This window comes from Cebus imitator, unplaced genomic scaffold (assembly GCF_001604975.1).
Source record: "Cebus imitator isolate Cc_AM_T3 unplaced genomic scaffold, Cebus_imitator-1.0 Scaffold390, whole genome shotgun sequence".
NCBI lineage: Eukaryota > Metazoa > Chordata > Mammalia > Primates > Cebidae > Cebus > Cebus imitator.
The window spans coordinates 695660-716997 of record NW_016107705.1 but is presented as its reverse complement, the minus strand read 5'-3'; positions in this window follow the sequence as shown (position 1 = coordinate 716997).

Sequence of the window (21338 nt, the reverse complement as noted above, 5' to 3'; positions counted from 1 at the left end):
ACATGAGAGTGCAGACATCTCTTTGACATACTGATGATGTAATTTCCTTTCCATGTATAAGCAGACACGAAATTGCTGGATCCTATGGTAGTTCTATTTTGTAAGTTTTTAAGCAACCTCCATACTGTTTTCCATGCAGCCACACCACCTTACAGTCCAACTAGCCTTATATAAGGATTAACTTTTGTTCACATCTTCATCAACATTTGATATCTCTTGTCATTTTTACTATAATCATTCTAACAGGCATGAGTAATATTTCATTGCAGTTTTGATTTGCATTTACCTGATGATTAGTGATGTTGAACATCTTTTCAGGTACCGTGGCCATTTGTGACTTCTCTTCAGGTCCCTTGCCCATTTTCTAATCAAGTTACTTTATTGTTATTGAGCTGAGTCTCTTATATACTTTGTATATTCGCCCCTTATCAGGTGTATGGTTTGCAAATATTCTCCCCCATACTGCAGGTTGTCTCTTCTCTGTCAGCTGTTTCCTTTGCTGTGTAGAAGGATTTTAGTTTGGTATAATCTCATTTGCTTAGTTTTGCTGTAGTTGCTTGTAATTTGGAGATTACAGCCCCCCCCCCCAAAAAAAATAAAATTTGCCAAGTCCAATGTCAAGTAGCTTTTCCTGTATTTTTTTTCTAGTAATTTTTTACAGTTTTGAGTCATCTATTAAGTCTTTAATGCATTAAGTGTCCTTTTTAGTGTTAGAAAAAAACTGTTATACAGTCATCAACTTTCGATAAAATATGTCAAAAAGAGTATGGATTATAGATCTGCAATTGGGTAATCTGGCACAAGTAATTTAACTTCTCCATGCCTTAGTTTTTACATAGGTGAGATGGAGCTAATTATAATACATACCTCATAAGTTTTTGTAAAGATTACCAACAATATATAAGGTGCTTAGAAGAATGTCTACACATAGGAGGTGTCCTTGCTGTTATTGTCATTATTAAAAACAAAATCCTTTTGGTAAGAATGTTATTTCATGACAGCAGACATTTCGCTATTGACTGACGTTACACAATTTCTAAATAAACAGTTACTATTGTATTTTTGAAACTACCATTACCATTTAACTAAAGTTAAATAACTTTAAAATAATAAAAGTTAAACAATTAACATGACAAAAGAGTGGTATTTAGTATAATGTTTGGCCGAACCTTTCAAAATTTAAAATAGGCATTGGACAATTTAAAATGATGATGGGATAGAAAATACAAGCCAAAGAGGATGTAATATTACACCTCTAAACCCATTTTTTTTCCGTAGTTTTCAAAGGCTTTCAATGTCTCTGAAAGTGCTCCCCAAAAAACTAAAACCAATTGTGCTAATATTTAAGTATCAAAAAAACCAAGGACATCAGCCATTTTATATATATATATATATATATATATATATATATATATAAAATATATAGATTCCATGTATTATACATACACATAAATATATATGATACACAAAATACATATAATGTGTGTATATATAATGTATGAATTTCATAACATCATGTGATTTGCCTTAATTGTACACAATAAAATGTACATTTTAGGAAAGGAAATTTTTTATTACTCTGTTGAATACTTATTAATTTACTAAAATCGCTGAATATTCACAATTTACCAAATTAGTGCAAACAAACAAAACAGATTATACCTTATCCTGCTGTATGTTTTCTGAATATCCGGCATTCACTCAAACACATATATGAGTATAAAAAGTTGTGTCTGAACAATTTCTACTTTTCTTGTGAACATTAATGTGGTAATGCATGCATAATATCTCTGTAGGCACAGATAAAACATATAATGCTGGTAGTTAAAATATAGTATGTTAAATAAACTTTTATGCAAAATAAGGCAAGGGAACTGCAGCCTATTATTTTAAGTAATCATGGATCTTAAACATTATAATAATAGAGATTGAGAATCATATATTGGTAATTCCCACAATGTAAAATGTAAACCTTTACAATATCACGATATGAAGTATCATTAAGTTTAAACATTAGCTTTACCTGTGGAAATAAAATTATTTAAATAGCACTATGATTATTTAACTTATAAAAGTAGACATCTTCACAGATGTAGGTAAAAGTTACAGGCTATTTTATAGCTAATGCTCTCTTCTGGGTAAAAGAGAACAGCTTATTGAATGAAATAAAATTCAATTTAATATTAACATAAAACAGAATTGGTATTATAAATGTAGAAATGGCATTTATAATACCAATTATTAATTTTATAATACCAAAAATTAATTTTTTACATTGTTTTAATATATTTATACTGTAATTTAAAAATATTTAATTATTTTATCTTAAATTTTTAAGCTAATATTACCAGGTAAATATTTAAATATGTGTATAAGAAAAAACATGGGCCTAAATCTTTAGAGCTCTAAAGGCCATAAATGCCAGCTCTTTCGATTTTGAATGACATTGAAGCCATTGGCACTTGCTTCTTAGTCCAAGGTCAAGTATTCAGTCTCACAATACTTCTGTTTTCAACCATAAAGAAACAATTTGCTTATCTGGCCATATATATATGTATACAACAGATTTTATTTAAATACCTATTATACGCCAGGTATTGTTCCAGACATACATACATTTTTGAAAATCCAGATTATGAACAGCTTAAATTTGGAAAGGGGTAGATTTTAACACTGATAAATGAGTGTGATAACTTTTCCTAAGTGTTTTATTAGGTGTTTGCAGCCACTGAATATGGAGTTTTCAATTATATCTGAATTAGGGGCCACGGAGTGAGTGGAAACTTAAACCCAATATTGAACAATGACTATATATTTGCTAAGCAATATATAAAAATGTAGTGAATGATCAGAATGGTTGGAATATAGGGTTCAAGTAGACCAATAGAGGATAATTGGAGAATAAAGTGAGATGTAGGAAGAGAAGGCACAGTTGGAATCACAGATGGCTTTTTTGAGCAATGTGAATAAATGTTGATTACCATTAATTTTGTCTTATAAACTCAAACAAACAATATTCTCCCCCTTCCAGCTGTAGCAAACTCAAAAGTACATTTGACAGGGAAGATCATTCTGCATCATTTCCCTAAAAACTTCAACCTTTATGTACTAATCTCCATTTCCATATCTGTCCATGCCAACACAGGCAGGCTCATCTCTCATTCATATTGTTAGAAATGTTCATAGTCAGTTTGAACTATCACATTTGGTAGGCATCTGCCTAATTCTTATTTCCTTAATTGATTGCCCTGCGCTCTTTCTTTCATGGAACTTACCAGCTGTCTTAGTCTCACACAGACCATAATAAGACCTATCCCATTGTCACCTACTATCTAGGTTAACACTCGATTTACATTTTATGAACTCTTCTATTTTAACCACTCTATACATCTACTTTCAGAAATAAACGATTTTTATCGCATATTTAAAAATCTCTAAAATATGATTAGTTCTTTATTTTCTTTAAATTTGTTTTGAGAGATTAATCATTAGAATTGATAGTGACAAATAATTTCCGAGAGATGTTACTTGTTTCCATCACCTGTTTCAAATCATAAAAAGTCATAAAATTGTATTCCCACAATAAAAGTAATATATTGGTAGTTTGTTTTCAAAAGGTAAACATACACACACACAAAGAAACAACCACAAGTGTCATCAATGAAATGTTTAATGAAAAACAGCTTCATCTAATATTTTGCCCTGTCCCTTATGGAATATACAGTTAAGAAAAATAAAGTGACAGTGTTATTCTCTGGCAAGACATGCTATTAAAGATAGCTGAGAAACTTTCACATATCTTATATGAACACATTGCTGATGTCAATAGAGCAATTTAAAGTGACTTGAAATTCAGGCAACTTTTTAAATGTTAGTGTCAGTGTAGTTTCTGTGAAGTTTTCTTCAGACACCAGCAATTGTTCCTTGAGAAAGACCTAGTAATATTTTCATAGACAGCAATGTCCCCATAATGATTTTGATGAATTCAGGAGTAATGTACTATTTAAAAAATTAAATCATTGTTTTCTAATGATTGCTAATTAATTTATCTGTTAGTGGTTTATCCCTCATAAATATGAGTACTGTTATCATCCCAAGATATGATTTTGAACTTTCTATGATTCTTAGAGATCACATATATTCCTTCAGCAAGAAGGAACAGACTGACATAATATTTAAATTTGAGTAGAGATGAGGTATTGGAAGGCAGGAATTGAAGATGACGTGACATTTTATGCTGAGTAAATGAAAGAAGAAAATCTTCATTGGCAGAGAGATTGATGTTCTGTATACACGTATCAATTACTGAGAGAGAGGTGTTGATGTCTTCTATTATGTGTGGAAAGGTCTATTTCTCCTTTCAGTTATATTAAATTTTGCTGTATATATTGTGAAGTTCTGTGATTATTTCATTTGTTTCATGTTTTTATGTTAGAGAGCTGACCCTTTTATCATTGTACAATATCACTTTTCAGTCCTGGTAAATTTCTTGTTCTAAATTTACTTTGTCTGAAATTAATGTAACAGTTTTAGTTCTTTTTCTAAAATTTGGTATTTGCATGTTATATATGCTTTTATCAGTTTTTTTAAACAAATTTATGCCTTCTTTTCTAAATCAGGCTTGTTTTATGGGTAGCCCATTGTTGGGACTTGCATTTTTATCCCATTTGACAGCTTTGGTCTTTTAATTGGTTATTAGACTGCTAGTGCTCAATGTTATTATAGATGTTGTTGTATTAAAATACCACTTCTATAGATGATGCCTATTTTTTTCTGTTTTTTTTCTTTCTCTTCTCTGCCCTTTTTTGGTTAATAAGATTTTTTAAGATTCAATGTGTCTATACCGTTGACTTATTCATAGCTTTAAATAGTTTAAATATTGTTCTAAGTCTTATCATATATGTCTTTAAAAAATTAGAATATTCCTTCAAATAGTAGACCATTTCATGTGTGGAGTTAATTATCTTGAAATTGTAGACTCACAATGCTTTCTTTTATCCTTCATGCTGTTTCTTTCATTCATTTGATTTTTACATATGCTATGAAGACATGACTACTCTTTTGCTTTAAAGCATCAGTTTCATTTTGGAATAATTAAAATGAAGAGCTATAAGTTGCATTTTTACCTTTATTTATTCCATTTTTGTATTTTGGCATACATCCCTGTTCCTGCCAAATAATATAATGCATCTGCATAAGATCTTCCTTAACATTTCTTTCAGTACAAACCTGCTGGTAAAACAAAACAAAACAAAACAAAACAAAACAAAAAAACACTTCTCAGTTTTTGCCTATTAAAAAAAGAGAGAGAGAAAAAAAGATAGAGCCTTTATTTTACCTAAATTTTAAAAAGATATTTTAATGAGTTGCCAGTGAACACTCTGATATAGGAATAAGAAAGGCATAAGAGTAGATGTCAATTTTCTACTATGTGACAAAAATTCTGGGTAATAAACAATAACCATGCTGTATTAGACGTTATTCATCCAAGGATTAGGAGATATTGTCCCTGCAAATTAAAGTGATGGAGTTAATAAGAATTGGTGTAGCTACTTTTAATAACTAGATCTTGTCACATCCCTTATATTAACAACCTTAGAGCAAAGGAATCAGTGAAGGGTGGGAGAAATGTGGGAGAATTGACTCCTGGTCTAGGGGGAGTGCTATGGAATGTAGCCTGCTTGATTCTATATTGGTTTTATTGAGCTGCAGTTCAACCCATTAGCTTCCACTTCTGCTCAAAAGACCCGGCTTCGGAATCTAATAATGATTAAGCAATTGTCCAGAAAGTGTCAATGTGCACTGTCTATTATGTTCATTAAATGAATTTGCCCTGGTTTTAAGACTGGGAAAAAAAAATAGGCAACTGGTACTACTATTTATTATTCTACCAATTCTTCTAAAAAGGAGCATTTTTTTCCTTTTGAGAGACAGATGTTTACTCATCATTTTCTAGATGTGAAGTTTAAGAAAAATTGGGATAAGTTTCATTATATTGTCTTAATCTAATTCAGGCAGAGAATGGAAACAAATGTTTAAAGAATTCTAAAATTTATATTTGTCAAGATCAAATAAAATTAAACTACCTTTTATTCCATTGGCAATGTGAATATTTTATGTTCTTCCACATGCTTTTAGCAGATTTTCTAAATCTGTGATTCTCAGTTTACTTGCGAGTAATATATTTCCAGATTTTAAAAAAGTGAGATAATTATTATTTTGCTGCTGAAAGAACATCAGATTACAATGAAACAAAATACAATTAAACAGCCAAATTTTTAAATAGGGGAAGAAAATGGTCGAGACGATATGAGTGTGTGCAGGTGTGTCTGTGATTGTGATGTTTTTAAAAGGAAAGGAACCTGGGTGGTTTGGTGTGTGCCTATAGTCCCAGCTACTCTGGAGGCTGAGACAGAAGGATCGATTGAGTTCAGGCATTGGAGGCTGCAGTGATCTATGGTATAGAAACAGTGTATGTCATCCTGTGCAACAGAAGAAGGTCTTGTAACCACAACAATGACAATAACAACAACAAAACTAAAAAGGGATTTTTTTCTCAATAATCTTAATGTCTCTCAATATACATATTCAAAATACAGTAGGCCCTCTCTTACCATAGCCCATAGGTTCTTAGAAACTTCAACTTTTAGTGAAACAATGTGAAACAAGTTTCACCATAGGCTAATGATATAAATAAGACATAAGTTCCTAGGCATATTTCTGGTCACAAAAGAATCACTACATTTCTAAATAAAGAGTAAAACATTGTGCCACTGCACTCTAGCCTGGACAACAGAGTGAGACTCTGTTTCAAAAAACACAACAACAACAAAAAAACAAACAAAAAAATAACTCCTAATGTTCAACACAGAAATAAATTTTAGCTATACATATATTTATGAAATAACCATTAAAAAATTGGTAATTATTTTCCTGCTTATTCCAGTTCAGGGTGGCGGGTGCTGGAGCCTTTCCAGGCAGCTCAGGGCGCAAGGTGGGCACCAGCCTTGGACAGGACATTATCCCATTGTAGAGCACATTCATACACACAACCAGAGTCACTCACACTGAGACAATCTCTACCTGCCAATTCACCTAGGTTTGGCATGTGGGAGGAAACCAGAGTACTAGGAGAAACGCAGACCTAGGGAGAAATGTAGTATCACTTATGTTGTAGTCTGTCAGGATGGTACTAAACATAAAATCAACTACTATTTAAACATTTTTATAGCAGTAATGCAAAATTATATTACATGGGAATAAACATAACAAGAAATGTGCATATCCTATGTAAGGAAATTTAAAACATAAAAGTTGGGCTTTAATGAATGAAAAGGCATACTAAGATTGTATGTAATTATATTCAACATCATGAAAACATCAGCTCTCCTTAATTAAAATTTTATTTTTTAATGTTATTTTACATACTGTATCTCAAATGACCAATTCTAATATGCATATGAAAAACATAAAAAGGAAACACTGAAGGAAAAGACAAAAGAGTAAACATGGGGAGGCTATTTTTGAGATACCAAAATATATTATTAAATTTTAACAGTTAGAGCAATGTGAGTCTGGGAGATGAATGGACAAGAAAAAAAAATTAATGGAAAGGGAATCCAGTGATCAAGCCTCATAGAAATAATAATTTACGATATGGTAGTGGTACCTCTCTAATCTGTGGGTAAAGTCTATTCATTACATTTTTAAGATCCCAGAGTAATATACCTTTTTATTTTTCTTTCTGTCTCTCTCTGCCTCTCTCTCTCATCTCCACATATTACATTAAACAAAATTTTAAAAATCTAAAAATTTAAAAATTGAAACTTATTAAACATTTAAATTAAAAAATAATGTCATAAAAGTATGTCAAAATGTATAAAAATGGAAACCTTGGGAACAGGACGGCTGGTCCAACTGACTCAAGACCTAAAATTAAAACCAAATAAATAGGCCAGGTGTGGTGGCTCATGCCTGTTTTCCTAGCACTTTGGGAGGTCAAGGTGGTTGGGTCACTTGAGGTCAGGAGTTAGAGACCAGCCTGACCAACATGGTAAAACCCCATTTCTACTAAAAACACAAAATCAGCCTGGCGTAGTGGTGGGTGCCTGCAATTCTACCTACTTAAAAGGCTGAAGCAGGAGAATCATTTGAACTCAGGAGGTGGAAGGTGCAGTGAGCCAAGATTGCACCAAGATCAAGATCTTGTTGAGTTGGGCAACAAGAGCAAAACTCCATTTCAAAAAACAAAAAAAAACAAAACAAAAAAAAAAAAAAAAAAAAAAAAAAAAAAAAAAAAAAAAAAAAAAAAAAAAAAGAGAGAGAGAAAGAAAAGAAACAAGTAATAAATATTAACTAAACGTAAAATTAATATTTTTGAGTGGTTAAAATCACACATTAAAAAGTCAAATATAATAACACAGGAAACTAAATACTTGCAATTTATTGGTATATCTTTCTGCTATATAAAAAGAAAATCAAAATTTCAATCAAAAAATAATTAAAGGGTAAGAACAAAGTAGGTACAGATCAGAAACCACAAGTGGTTCTTAAATGTATAGAAATGTAAAAATACCTAGGCTCAATCATAAAAAGAGAAATAAAAATTAAACACATGCAGAGGCATAGTAACATATTTTAACCCTATTATATTAATGATAAGTTAAAAGTTTGATTATACTGTGATGTGGAACCATGAAAAATTAGGTACTGTCATGAATCATGATTGGCAGAAAACCCTTTATATGACAACTTGGTAATTTGGCAAAATTACAAAGGCAGGGATTCTAGCAATTTGTCCAAAGGATACATAATCATTGGTTTATCCAATGGTTATACTTATGCATGTCCAAAACAACACGATCTTTGTTGTTTATTGTAGCATTGCCTATTAGAGTGCAAAAGTAGAAGCAAACAATGCAGTCTAAGCTGCTGGTTAAATTTGTTCTGGTACATTCATATAATGGAATACTATGCTGCATAAAACTGTGAAGCTCTATATACTATTATATGGAGTAAACCTCTTAATATATTTTTTTTCTGAGCAAAAGACAATGAGTAGAAGCATACCAATACTACAACTGACATTTGTGTGTAAAGGAGAAAATAAAAGTTATATATCCATATTTATTCAAGAAAACTTGGAAAGGAAAACTGAAGTCCCTGGTTTTGGAATGGATGAAGAAAATATGTCTATTACTTTTCAAAATATAAATTCTGTAATCTGTTCTGTTTTCAGAAAGTTAAATATATTAATTTAATTTAATTTAGTTATTTCATAGTTGAAGATGTTGAATACTAAAGAAAACTTCGGTGGTATGCCCTCAATACAAACGTAAACATTTTTCTTCCACTGTAATGCTAGTTCCATGAGAAAAGGGATTACCTTCTGCCTACTAATGCATCTAAAGCACCTGGAATACTGCCTGGCACATAATAGATACTGAATATACATCGAATGAATTAACATTCAAAATACATTGAATGAATTAATAAATGAATAAATCATTGAATTAACAAAGCATAGGTTTAAAACTATATGGCCTGTATGTATATATCTTCTGGTACAAGTTGAGTGAAAGGAAGTGTTTCAATGAGTATTCTCTCTGACATGAACACACTTTTAGGTTTCCCAATATCCTAATGGATCAGTAAATAGAAATAGAGTGTTATTTTTCTAGGCTCATACAGTTTAGAGAAACAGTGTTTCAGAAGTGGCAAGTGAAAATAAAATTTTTACATTTATAATTTCACTTATTAACTATACAAGAAATGTAAATTTATCTGTGGAAAAAAAGAATAGTTAAAAAAATAAGAGGCAGGAAAGTTAAAATAGACCTTACCAGGATGGCAGTGGGTCAGTACTAGCTACACAGTCTATGATTTCTGAGTTGACACTCAGGTAGGAGAACTCAGATGTCAGTGGCAATTGATGCTACACTGGAATTTTCAAACCTTGAAGCAATCCAAGATTTTTATCTGCTATGCTCTTCAGATAATTCAGGTGACCACATCTCTCAGTTTTCTAGGGCAGACACATTTACATATGTTATTCTAAGTAATTACAAATAGCACCCTACACTTACTCTCAGAATTGCTCTGGTTTAAATGATAGTGTATTTTATGACCCTTTCTATGTTGGTAACTTCAGAGGCCATGACCGATCAGAAGCAATGAATTCTGCAAGTATGCTGCTCCACAAATTTTTTATTTCTCGGATTTACATTTCTCCAAGCCTTGCTAAAATTTAAATATTCAAAAGAAATATATTGAAAAAATATTGCTTTCTTCTCTCCATTTCCTAATAGAAAAGAATTTCATGATAAACACACTAACCTGACAGCCATAGCACAAAACAGAAGCAACAATTCTAGAGCCACTTGGTAGCAGAAACTCTTTGCAGAGAGCATAGGTATAGAGGTTCTGTCTGTTTACAGTTAATTTTTTGTTTCTTTTCAGCAAGATATTTTCCCTTTCCACCAAGGACAATCCTTCTAATAAGTAAATGTTTTGTTGTTATATAAGATTATCAATAGAGATTACCCTAATCCTGGGAAAACAATTTCAGGCCCTCGCAAAGAGAAGACCTCTTCTCCCTGTCAGGTGAATAATGTAAAGAAGTATCTTCAAACTTGAAGAGAACTTCTTTACTGACCACAATGTGCTGGGCTGGGCAGTGCTGGCTGAGGGAATTACAATGAAGGAATCAGAATTCATTTGTGGTTGTCAATCCGAAGGTTATTGTCAGTGCATATGATATCTTAAACTCACATTTGGCTTCAATATGTCAAAAGATAGTTGAAGTTTGAGACTACTAATGATAGGTAGGGGGATAGGGAAGTGCTGGTAAGGGAAGGGCATGGTCCCTGGTGAGGGCTCCACCCCTGGGCCTGTGCCCATGACCTTAAGTGAGGACAGGTAATTCTGTTTCTCTGCGCAAATATTGCATTTCCCAAGAACACCCTGGCTTGCCACGTCCCCATTCTCTGCCTATAAAAACCAAAAGAGCCAGCAGGCAGAGACACAAGTGTCTGGACATTGAGACAAACACATCAGCAGAAGACACAAGTGGCTGGGTGTCCAGAGGAAGGCACGGGTGTAAGAGCACACTGACAGAAACTGGTGGGACGGCAGGCCATTGACCAGAGGAATGATGCAGGGTTTGGCCAGGGCAGGTGTAGGGGAGCCCAGCTGCTGTGTGGCTCGACTCTAGAAGAAAACCATCTTCCCGCTTTATCCCCCTTGTGGCTCCCCCATCTGCTGAGAGCTACTTTCACTCAATGTAACCTTGCACTCACTCTCCAAGCCCATGTATGATTTGATTCTCCCAGTATACCACGGCAAGAAACCCCGGGATACAGGATGCCCTCTGACCTTGCCATAAGGCAGGGAGTCTAATTGAGCTGATAAACACAGGTCACCTGTGGATGGCTAAACTAAAAGGGCACACGGTAACGCACAACAGCTGGGGCCTCATAAGCCATAAATGCTCCCCCTGTAGGTGCTGCTGTGGGGTTGGAGCCCCACCACCTGCCTGCCTGCATGCTTCTTCTGGAGGTTTGAGCAGCAAGGCACCGGAGAAGCGAACCACATCCCCACTTCACTCCCCATGACGGGGACGAGGGAAGTTTTTCTGTTTCAACTGAGGGCTTGTTCGGGATCTCAAAAGGTAAGTGTGAGCAAATGCAAAACTGTTGGGTCTGCATCTCTTCTAAAACTCTGCTACCACTCTTTTTCCTGTGAATAAGAAGCTGTGTTTCAAAAACTCTGCCCTAACCTCGCTGGTTAAAACCCCAGAATTCATCACTTTTCTCTCTCTCAGGGTTTGATATGGCTCTTATGTCTTTCTTTATCTCGTTCCTTTAAGTGGGAAAGAAGGAAGCTGGGTAGGAAAAATATTTGAAAACACAGTGTTTAAAACATTTTTAGAACAGATGCAAACTATTACATCACAGATTTAAACATCTTAATTAAATCTGAACGCAAAAAACATAAAGGAACCTACATCAGGACACATTGTGACCAGATTTCTCAAAACAGTGATAAAGACAAAATCTTGAAAGTGGGCAGAGAAAGAAGGTGTGTGACTTATACAGAACAAATATGAGAATAACAGCAGTTTACTCCTTGGAAACAATACAAGTTAGAAGACATTGGAACAAAATATTTAAGGCATTCTAATAAAAAAATGCTCTCTACATGTAATTCTACATTGGGCAAAACTGTGAAAACTAAAAGCAGATTGTTTTTCAGACACAGAAAAGCTGAAAGACTTTATTATTAGCAAACTCATGCTTCAAAAAAGTTTAAAAGAACTTCTTCAGGCAGAGGAAAAATTATACCAAATTTTAAAAATGGAAATCCCTAAAATAGCACTTAAATGGTAAAATTGTGCTTTTTATTATTTTCATTTATCTTAAATATAACAGATCATATAAGGAAACATTATAATAAGGTAATGTAGGTTCTACAACATATGGAAAAATAAAATGTATAAAAAGTACCTCAGTTTTTAGGAGGAAAGAAATGCAATTGTGTGTTTGGCGTTTGGTAGATTAGAATGTAAAATTTACATTTTTTTCTATGTGTGTGTGTGTATATATTTATACATGAATGAAAACATTTGAGGCCACCAATAATGTCTTCCTCTGATATTTTAATAATTAATATTGGTATAAAATTATTCATAATTCATTATCTTTTAATGGAACATATGTTTCATTAAAACTATATAATATAGTTATATATTAACTATAGCTAATGTTCCATTAAGTATATAGTTATGTCATTAACTATATATTTAGTTAATGCCATCAACTATGTATAGGCATGCTAATTATTATGATTATTCTTTGAGAAAATACATTTAACGTAGCTATCAAAATTAGTTGGCAGTAATTAATGGCAATTGATTATGATTTGAGAAGAGAAACATAACAATTAGTTTTCTATATAGAGCATGTGTAAAATAAATAGCATGTCTTTAAAATTCATCTAAATTAACTTAATAAAAAGTCTCCAGACTATGTTACAACTATGGAATCCTTTCCATCAAAGTTGAAGTAACAGAAACCAAATTTACGCTCCTGCCTGTAACAGTGAAAAAACTATGACAATATTGGTCTTTAAGACACTGGATGTCATTGGTCTTGGCATCAAAATCCCGGTTGGTCATGACATATCACCTTTTTTATATCTTGCTAGATTTATTTTGCTGGTATTTGTTGAGGAATTTGACATCTATAATTTTCTTGTAATTTCTCAGATTTGGGCAGAAGAGTTACTCCCCTCTGAAAAGGGGCGAGTACCGTTTTCTCTTTTTTTTNCTTTGGGACGGAGTTTCGCTCTTGTTACCCAGGCTGGAGTGCAATGGCGCGATCTCGGCTCACCGCAACCTCCGCCTCCTGGGTTCAGGCAATTCTCCTGCCTCAGCCTCCTGAGTAGCTTGGATTACAGGCATGCGCCACCATGCCCAGCTACTTTTTTGTATTTTTAGTAGAGACGGGGTTTCACCGTGTTGACCAGGATGGTCTCGATCTCTTGACCTCGTGATCCACCCGCCTCGGCCTCCCAATGTTTTCTCTTTTTTTAGTTTCTCCAAAGGTTTCTTCAGGATTGGCATTAATTTTTCATTGAATGTTTAATATAATTTGCAAGTAAAAACATAAGGGCCTGAAAATGGTAGGCATTTACTATTATATGTAACTTTTTTACAGGTGTATGAAAATATGCAGAATTGGAGAGGTGTGACTTAAGCCCCAAGTCTAAGCAGTGTGTTCCAACGCAGCCTCTCCCTAGAGAAAAATTGCCATGAATGTGGGTGGCTATTAGGAAAATTCTAATTTGTTTTCCTGTCTGCTTTTTTGCCTTTTGGGTATCTCAGAAATTCTGAAATGGGGTAATTATCAGGGTGGGATTTAAGCATTTTTTCTCTTTTTCTTGTTTGTGGAGGCAAGCTCATCTTACTGAAATGGGAAAAATCCCCTTGTCCCCCTCACAGGGCATGTGATGGGGGTGTGGCTAACTTCTTTAGTGCTCTGCTGCTCACACCTCTGGAGGGAGCATGCAGACAGCAGGCTGTAGGGATCTGACCCCAAGGCAGCATCTGTATCCTGGGTTACAGACGGCTTTCTGTATCCCTGGGTTTCTTGCCTTAGTGTACCAGAAGGATCAGATCACACATGGGTTTGGAGAATGAGTGAAAGGTTTTATTTAGTGGAAGTAGCTCTTAGCATATGGGGGATCCAGAAAAAAGATGGAGTGGGAAGGTGGTTTTTCCCTTGGAGTCGGACCATTCAGTGGCCAGGCTCCCCTCCAACCACCCTGGCCAAACCCCGTGTTGTTCCACTGGTCAATGGCCTGCCGATGTGCCAGTGTCTGTCAGTGTACTGTTATGCCAATGCGTTCCTCTTGATGTCCAGCAACTTGTCTCTTCTTCCACTGTTGTGTTCCTTTCTACATCCAGCCAGTTTTCTCTGCCTGTTAGAGTCTTAGGATTTTTATAGAAACAGGAGGGGGTCATGGTGGGTCAGGGTAGTCTTGGGAAATGCAACATTTGGGCAGGAAAACATAAATGACTGTCCTCACCTAGGTCTGTGGGCAAAGGCCTGGGGGTGGAGCCCTAGCTAGGGATGACACCCTCCCTTCCCCAGCACTTGTCTGCCCCTGCTTCAGTATCATTTCTTCTCTCTAAGGTGGTACATGTAACTGCCGATAGAATATGGACAATGACGAGTCTTAGCTGCTTCCTGCTGATGGATGGCATTGCTTTGGGGTAAACAGCAATCAGATTCCTTCCAGAGGTCTATCTAAGGGTACCCAGCAAAGGGAAGCCATGGCCCAAGGCTCTGGTTGCCTGACCGTTTGAAGTTTGATGGCTTGTAGGGATCTAAGGAAAAAAAAACAAGTTTTATAAGTTTAAATATGAATAGGCTAAACGTGTGTTATATAAAAAAGGAATTTAATGTCAAAGTTTAAAAAGATAAGAAGTGAAATATACTAATAACAACTATGTATCCTAAGTTGCTTCACCCTGGTGAAAGAAATTAAACTTTGTTTGGGAATGGATAAACGTTTAGAATGAGATAAATTTTCTTGCCATATCATTAGCTGTTAACAAGTATACCCAGGGAGTTCTGAAGTTAGTGGTCTTGCCTGGTGGCCATTAAAGCTTCTTTCTTTTTCACATATTTATTCTCTGTTTCCTGGGTCTCCCTGTCTCTATTATTAAAGACCAAGAGACTTTCAGGAGATCCTCTAATATACTATTTGGTCCCAGGGCCCATTTCTGTAGCTTTCTCCTGATGTTAGGAGCTGCCTGAGTAATAAACATACTCCTTGGTTCAGGTACGGTTGTCAGATGTGGTTGCTGATGCTTGTAATTACAGCACCTTGGGAGGCTGTGGTGGGTGGATCATGAGGTCAAGAGATAAAGACCATCCTGGCCAACATGGTGAACCCCCTCTCTAAAAATACAAAAAAGGAAAAAATAGCTGGGCATGATGGCATGCACCTGTAGTTACAGCTACTCCTGAGGCTAAGGCAGGAGAATCACTTGAATCCAGATGGTGGAGGTTGCAGTGAGCCAAGATAGCGCCACTGCACTCCAGCCTGACGACAGAGTGAGACTCTGTAAATAAATAAATAAATAAATAAAATATATCCCTTAGGATTATCTGTGTACAACAGTGTACTAGGGTTCTACCAACAGTGTGCAAGGTTCAAATTTCTCTACATTTTCATCAACACTTTTTTAAAAACTATGGCCAAGTTAATAGGCATGAGGTGATATCTCATTATAGTTTTGATATACATTTCCCTGATGATTAGGGATATTGAGAGTATTTTTATATACTTGCCCATTTGTGTGTGGTCTTTAGAGAAATGTCTACTTATATCATTCACCAATTAAAAAATCAGATTAGATTTTATTTATTTTTGCTATTGAGTTGTAGGAGTCTATGTCCTGTTTTTTTTTTTTTTTAATTTTTACAATTTTACTTTACCTTATTTTTTCCCATGAAGTCCTCTCTTATGTATCTTTCTTAAGCAGGGTAATCAGTATAAATAATCTACACAAATTGATCAATTGGCACAAATTAATCTGCTGATATTATGACTTTTATTGGTTCATTCATTGATGTCCATTACATGCTGTGTTCTGCTTTGTTAAAATACTTATTATCTTTAAAAAATCCTTTTATTCTCTGTGAAGTTATCATTCTTGTATTTTTTCTTTATTTTTTGTAATTTATTCTAGATTTTTTTTAGTAGATAACAGCACTAGGAATAAATTTGGTTAAATATTCACCTTCAATTCTTTGTTATTTTTACTTACAAAAATTTATCAGATTCCATTATAGTGTTGTGAAAATTTGGAGAGTTTTAGCACAAATTTTTAAAAAGTTTGTATTTCCATAACTACATATGTGTTATGGATAGGAACATGTTCCTATCCATATAGCATGTTTATATCCATATCATGTATAGATATAAATAACCACATAATGGGGTTTATATTCTTGCCGTGTCAGGTAATTATGAATGTTTTCATTGCTTAAAAATTGAATTTCGGTTTTTTGATACAAAATTAATCATATACTAGAAAATTTACCCTAGCAAATTAAACTAATGAATGGTATTTCCATGATGTGTTATGAAAGAAAATTAGGAAAACTATCTTTATCATTTTTTCAATCAATGTTAAAATTTAGTCATTCATTCATGACTTGATTACTGAGCTCTTTCTATATAACAGGCGTGGTTCTGCAGTTTACTGATGCATTAGAGAATAAAGCAAATAAGTCCGGCACTCATGCACTCATGCTACATACAATGCATTCTAGAATGTTGAAGATGAAAGTAATTATATTTTTATGAGCTAAAATATTTAATAATATAACACAGATGTCCTTCAAAAGTATCAGAGTAGATTATGCAAAAGGAAATTGTACAAATGATTAAAGAAAGTTCCACTCATAACTTTGATACCCTGTCAATACCAGTTGGTTTTAGTTTTCCTCCTATAAAATGATGTGTGTAATTGGGCATAAAGATAGATGTAACATTGTACTCTTGTATTCATCCTTACAATTCCTTCTTATGCTTTCTTTCACTAGAATAAATATGAAATAATTTTTCATTTTTTTATGTTATTCACATCCCAAGAGGGCCCATCTAGTTTATGAAAATCAAACTGCACATTTTCACAGCTTCTGTTTTCATGGGTGTTTTGCATTGCCACCACAAATCATTGCAGAATCAGATATGGTTTCTATTGCATCACCATTTTGTTTATAATTTATGAAGCAGACAAAATTTGTGATTGATTTCTCTAAGCTTCACTGCAATTGTATGTTGAGAATAGCATTTGTTTTGACTAGAAAGCTGAATAAACAAAATTTCAGAGTTTTAACAGGAGTCATTTATCAAATCCATTGAGTTTAAAAAGTAGGATAATTCTACAAAATATTTATATTTTCTCCTTTCTTTTAATGTTAGTTGTGTCAACATATCAGAGTATGGATTAGGCTACAGATAGTCATCTTCACAGGACACAATGGATATGGTTTCGTTCTGTGTCCTCACCCAAATCTTATCATGTAGCTCCCATAATTCCCACATGTTGTGGGAGGAACCAAGGGGGAGGTAAATGAATCCTGGAGGCAGGTCTTCCTTAAGTTGTTCTTATGATAGTGAATAAGTCTTACAAGATCTGATTATTTTAAACATGGGAGTTTCCCTGCATGAGCTCTCCTTCTGCCTTCTGCCCTCCATGTATGACATAACTTGCTCCTCCTTACCTTCCACCATAATTGTGAGGCCTCCCAGCCACATGGAACTGTATATCCAAGGAAACTATTTCTCTTGTAAATTGCCCAGTCTTGGGTACACCTTTATCAGCAGTGTGAAAATAGACAAATACAGTAAATTGTTACCAGGAGTGAGGTGCTGCTGAAAAGATACCAAAAACTGTGAAAGCAACTTTGGAACTGGGTGCAAGGCAGAGGTTGGAATAGTTTAGAGGGCTCAAAAGAAGACAGGACAATGTGGGACAGTTTGGAACTCCCAAGAGACTTGTTGAATGGCTTTGATCAAAATGCTGATAATAATGTGGACCATGAAATCCAGGCTGAGGTGGTCTCAGATGGAGATGAGGAACTTGTTGTGAACTGTAGGAAAAGTGACTCTTGTTATGTTTTATCAAAGAGACTGGTGGCATTTTGCCTCTGCCCTAGGATTTGTGGAACTTTGAACTTGAGAGAGATGATTTAGGATATCTGGCAGAAGAAATTTCTAAGTGGCAAAACAGTCAAGAGTTGATTTTGGTTCTGTTAAAAGCATTCAGTTTAAAAAAGGAACATAAAAGTTTGAAAATGTTTCAGGCTGACAATGCAATAGAAAAGAAAAAACCCATTTTCTGAGGAGAAATTCAACTGGCTGTATAAATTTGCATAAGTAACAAGTAGCTGAATGTTAATCACCAGGACAATGGGGAAAATGTCTCCAGGGTATGTCAATGACCTTTGCAGCAGCCCCTCCCATTACAGGCCTGGAGGTTAGGGAAGAAAAAATGGTTTTGTGGGCCAGGCCCAGGGTCCCTCTGCCTCATGCAGTCTACGAACTTGGTGCCCTGCATCCCAGTCACTCCAGCCATGACTAAAAGTGGCAAAGGTACAGCTCAGGTTGTTGCTTTAGAGGGTGGAAGCCCCAGGCCTTTGCAACTTCCATGTGGTGTTGAGCTTGTGGGGGAATTGAGGTTGGAGAAACTCCAATTCAAGAATTGAGGTTGGGGAACCTCCATCTTGATTTCAGAGGATGTATGCAAATAGATGGATGCCCAGGCAGATGTTTGCTGAAGTGGTGGGCCCCTCATGGAAAACCTCTGCTAGGGCAGTGTGGAAGGGAAATGTAGGGTCAGAATCCCCACACAGTGTCTCTACTGGAATACCACCTAGTGGAGTTGTGAGAAGAGATTCACCATCCTCCAGACCCCTAAATGGTGGATCCACTGACAGCTTGCATTGTGCACCTGGAAAAGCCACAGACACTCAACACTAGCCCGTGAAAAGGAGAGGTGCTATTGCCCTGTAAAGCCACAGGGACAGAGCTGCCCAAGGCCATGGGAGCCCACCTCTTCCAACAGCATGACCTGTATGTGTGACATGGAGACAAATGAGATAATTTTGGAGCTTTAAGGTTTGACTGACCCACTGGATTTTGGATTTGCATGGGGCCTGTAACCCCTTTGTTTTGGCCAATTTTCTCCCATTTTGAATAGCTGTATTTACCCAGTACTTGTATCAAGGAAGTAACCAACTTGATTTTGATTTTACAAGCTCATACCTGGTAGGGAGTTGCCTTGTCTTGGATGAGACTTTGGATTGTGGCCTTTGAGTTAATACCAAAATGAGTTAAGTCTTGGGGGACTGTTGGGAAGGCATGATTGGTTTGTAAATGTGAGGACATGAGATTTGGGGGGAGCAGGTGGAATGATATGGTTTGGCCCTGTGTCCCCACCCAAATCTCATCTTCTAGCTCCTATAATTGCCACATGTTATGGGAGGGACCTGGTGGGAGATAATTGAATCATGGGGGCAGGTCTTTCCCATGCTGTTCTTGTGATAGTTAGGTCTCATGAGATCTGATAATTTTAAAAATTGGAGTTTTCCTCCACAATCTCTTTCCTGGCCTGCTGCTATCCATGTTATATGTCACTTACTCCTCCTTACCTCCTGCCATGACTATGTGGTTTCCCAGTCACATGGAACTGTAAGTCCAAAGAACCTCTTTCTTTTCTAAGTTGCCCATTCTTGGTATGTCTTTCTCAGCAGTGTGAAAATGGACTAATACTATGGAATCATGTAAAGATTTTTTACTTTTTAAAAAATTTGTGCCACTTGTATTTATTTTAAATCTCCATTTAATTATGATGGCTAATTTGATTTGGGGTTGTATTCTTAAACATTATAGTGTATATTTTGACAAAATAAGTAAAATAAGTAACTTGGGGAATTAGAATTTGTGAAAAATTATTTGAGCACCTGATTGTTTTTGAGTTAAAATACTTTTTAATGTGCATTCAGGATATGTTTTATAACTTCAAAACTATTTAAAGCCTCCTTAATTTATAGCTCACACAAACTCATATCATTTATTTTTTTTAATTTACTAATTGATGTCAAGCAACTCTTTAAAAGGTGGACATTCCATAAAAGGTAGGATATAATTCTTATTTCAGGTTCTCAAAAACATTAACTCCTTTGAAATGAATAAAATTTAGTGACTCTGTTTTTCTCTTAAAACAGGAACTTGTGGTAAATAACAAATAAGACACTTTTAAAATTTTTGTTTGTTTTTTGTTTGTTCAAAGTGAGTTAATATAGACACAGGATAAAGTCATTTTTGGATAAATGAATTAACAAACTTAGAAATCTCTAAAATTTCATCTCAGATGGATAGATAATTGCATTTAATATGAATCACAGTAAAGTTTAAGAGTTGTTACATGATATTATTTAAGGACATCACATGGATCCAAAGGCATTGCAAAGAAAGAACAAATATTTAGCAAATTTAGGATAAGTTGAATAAATAGGAGGTGAAATGAACACAAAATTAGCTAAGCCTATGGTAGATAGCAAAATATGGGTCAAGATATGGTCAAGAGTATGGAAACTTATCAACACACAACATTAATCACAGATTTATATTTTTATTAACCAGAAAACACCTCCTATATGCTAAATACTCTTCTAGGTTTTAACACTGAGATGAGATGCACCAATAAGACTGGGTATCACGAACAAACATATTAATGACTAAAGAGTTTTCATGTCTTAGAAAAGGTACAAAGCGGAAGTGGGAGGACCGCTTGAGCCCAGGAGTTCTGGGCTGTACTGCGCTATGCCTAGCGGGTGTCAGCTCTAAGTTCGGCATCAATATGGTGACCTCCCGGGAGCCAGGGACCACCAGGTTGCCTAAGGAGGGGTGAACTGGCCCAGCTCGGAAAGGGAACAGGTCAAAACTCCCATGCGGATCAGTAGTGGGATCGCACATGTGAATAGCAACTGCACTCCAGCCTGGGCAACATAGGAGAGACTAAGTCTCTTAAAACAACAACAGGAGAAGATGGCCGTTTAGGAACAGCTCAGGATTGCAGCTCCCAGTGAAAGCGCAGAGGGTGAGTGGACGCCGTGTTTTTATTGCCCACAGACTAGGAAATTCCCGGGCAGAGGTGCTCCACGGTCACCAGCGCGGCTGTTTCGGCCAGCGCGGCTGTGCCGGCCAGCGCCGGCCAGCGCCGCTGCTTTGCCCCGCGCGGCTGCTTTGTCGGCGCC